Source organism: Vombatus ursinus, unplaced genomic scaffold, assembly GCF_900497805.2.
Source record: "Vombatus ursinus unplaced genomic scaffold, bare-nosed wombat genome assembly UNPS02014832.1, whole genome shotgun sequence".
Taxonomy (NCBI): domain Eukaryota; kingdom Metazoa; phylum Chordata; class Mammalia; order Diprotodontia; family Vombatidae; genus Vombatus; species Vombatus ursinus.
The window spans coordinates 29529247-29532649 of NW_020954610.1; the positions used below are offsets into that span (position 1 = coordinate 29529247).

General features: G+C 40.2%; 1 pseudogene; it reads left to right on the forward strand.

Annotated features, from left to right (window-relative positions):
- Positions 1-413: 413 nt before the first annotated feature.
- Positions 414-1293, forward strand: LOC114025583 (annotated as a pseudogene).
- The last annotated feature ends 2110 nt before the right edge of the window (positions 1294-3403 follow it).

Genomic DNA, 3403 nt, shown 5'->3' on the forward strand with positions numbered 1-3403 from the left:
AACAAAGTAGATTAAAACATACAACCAGAAGAAGACAACAAAGACAAAGCTCCTACATCCAAAGCCTCCAAGAAAAATATGAATCAGTCCCAGCCCTTGGAAGAGCTCAAAAAGGATTTTGAGAAGCAAGTAAGAGAAGTAGAGGAAAAACTAGGAAGAGAAATATGAGTGTTACAAGAAAATCATGAACAACAAGCCAACAGCTTGCTAAAGGAGACCCACAAAAATTTTGAAGAAAATAACACCTTAAAAAATAGTCTAACCCAAATGGCAAAAGAAGTCCAAAAATCCAATGAGGAGAAGAATGCTATAAAAAGCAAAACTGGCAAAATGGAAAAGGAAGTCCAAAAGCTTACAGAAGAAAATACTTCTCTAAAAGTTAGAATAGAGCTTCTACTTCTAAGGAACACCAAATGGTGGATGATGCTGGTGATGCAGGTGGAGTGGGAGGCCCCGGGGGCCCTGGAGTCAGAGGCCAAGGTGGCTTCCATAGTGGCTTTGGCAGTGGGGGCTGGGGTCAAGGTCGGGGCCATGGTCGAGGCCATGGCTGTGGCCATGGGTCCCGAGCAGGAAAGGCCAAAGAGAAGAAGTGGGTTCCTGTGATGAAGCTGGGGTGGCTAGTCAAGAACATGAAGATCAAGTCTTTGGAAGAGATCTATCTTTTCTACCTTCCTATCAAGGAGTCTGAGATCATAGATTTCTTCCTGGGATCTTCATTGAAATATGAGGTTCTGAAGATCATGCCTTTTCAGAAACAAACTAGAGCTGGACAGTGTACTGGGTTCAAGGCTTTTGTGGCCATCTGTGACTACAATGGCCATGTTGGCCTGGATGTCAAGTGATCTGAAGAAATGGCCGCAGCTATTCGTGGTGCTATCATTCTGGCCAAGCTGTCCATTGTTCCTGTGAGACGTGGCTACTAGGGGAACAAGATTGGCAAGCCTCACACAGTGCCCTGCAAGGTCACTGGGCAATGTGGATTGGTTCTGGTGCACCTGATCCCTGCCTCTAGAGGTACTGGCATCATCTAAGCTCCTGTGCCTAAAAAGCTCCTGATGATGGCTGGAATTGATGACTGCTACACATCTGCAAGGGGCTGTACTGCTACTCTGGGCAACTTTGATAAAGCTACCTTTGATGCCATCTCCAAAACACAGCTATCTAACACCAGACATGTGGAAGGAGACTGTGTTCACTAAGTCTCCCTATCAGCAATTCACCAACCATCTTGTGAAGACCCACACTTGAGTGTCTGTACAGAGGACCCAGACAGCTGCTGTGCCAACCACATAGATAATGTTTTTATAAACAAATAAATTGAACTATGCCTGCTTAACAAAAATGTTAGAATACAGCAATTGGAAGCTAGTGACTTTATGAGAAATGAAGACACTGTAAAACAAATCCAAAAGAATGAAAAATTAGAAAACAATGTGAAATATCTCATTGGAAAAATAACTGACTTGGAGAATATGTCCAGGAGAGATAATTTAAAAATTATTGGGCTATCTGAAAGCCATGATCAAAAAAGAGCCTAGACCTCATCTTTTAAGAACTTATCAAGGAAAACCGTCTTAATATTCTGGAACCAGAGGAAATTGAAAGAATCCACCAACCACTTCTTGAAAGTTATAACCAAAGGAAAACTCCTACGAATATTGTAGCCAAATTTCAGAGTTCCCAGGTCAAGGAGAAAATATTGCAAGCAGTCAGAAAGAAACAATTCAAGTATTGTGGAAACACAATCAGGATAACACAAAATTTAGCAGATTCTACATTAAGGGACCAGAGGGCATGGAACATAATATCCTGGAGGGCAAAGGAGATAGGATTACAACCAAGAATCACCTACCCAGCAAAACTGAGTATAATCCTTCAGGGGAAAAAATGGTCAGTCAGTGAAATACAGGACTTTCAAGCATTCTTGATGAAAAGACCAGAGCTGAATAGAAAATTTGATTTTCAAATATTAGACTCAAGTGGAACATGAAGAGGTAAACAGGAAAGAGAAATCATAAGAGACTTATTAAGGTTGAACTGTTCACATTCCTGCATGGAAAGATGATATTTATAACTCTTGAGACCTTTGTCAGTATCAGGGTAGTTGGGGGGGAAATTATATGTATGTATGTATAAATGTATGTATAGATAGATAGATACATATATAGATAGATAGAGGGCACAGGGTGAGTTGAAGATGAAGGGGTCATATCTGGAGAATAAAATTAAGTGGTGAGAGAGGATGATAGTGGGAGAAGGAGAAAGGGAGAAGTAGAACAAGGTAAATTATCTCACCAAAAAAAGCCTCATACAGTACAGGCGAAATGGGGGAAGGAGAGAGGGAATGAGTGAATCTTATTCTTATCAGATTTGGCTTAAGGAGGAAATAACATACACCCTCAATTGGCTATGGAAATCTATCTTACCCTACAGGAAAATAGGGTGAGAAAGGGACAAGAGAACAGGGGAATGATAGAGGGGAGGGCAGATTAGGAGAGAGAGTAATCAGAAGGAGGGACAGGGCCAAAAGAAAGAAGAGAACAAATGGGGGGCAAAATAGGATTAAAAGAAGTAGAGTTAGTTTTTCACAACATGACTACTATGGAAGTATTTTGTGTAACTGCACATGTATAACCTGTATTGAGTTACTTGCCTTTTCAATGAAGGTGGGTAGGGAAGGAGGAAGGGAGAAAATTTGGAACCCAAAGTTTTAAAAACACATGTTTAAAAAAATGTTTTTACATGCAACTGAGAAATAAGAAATATAGGAAATGGAGTACAGAAATATGCCCTGCCCTAAAGGAGAATAGAAGGAGAAGGGGATAAGAGAAGGGGTGGGGGAGAGATAGAAGTGAGGACACACTAGGGGAAGGGGTATTCAGAATGCATGCCATATTGGGGTGGGGGAGGGTTGAGATGGGGTGAAATTTGGAACTCAAAATCTAGTGGAAGTAAATGTTGAAAACTAAAAATAAGTAAATTTAAAAAAATTAGAAAGTGAATGGGATGAACTCTCCCATAAAACAGAAGCAGATAGCAGAATGGATTACAAACCATAATCCTACAATTTGTTGTTTACAGGAAACATATTTGAAACATAGAGACACACACAGGGTAAGGGTAAAAGGCTGCGGTAGAATATATTATGCTTCACCTGAAGAAAAAAAAAAGTAGGGTTAGCAATCCTGATCTCAGACAAAGCAAAAACAAAAATAGATTTTATCAAAAGAGATAAGGAAGGAAACTACATCCTGCTAAAAGACACCATAGGCAATGAAGCTATTTCATTATTAAACAAATATCCACCAAATGGTGTAGCATCCAAATTCTTAGAGAAGTTCAGGGAGTTATGGGAAGAAATAGACAACAAAACTGTACTTGTGAGGGACCTCAACCTCCCCCT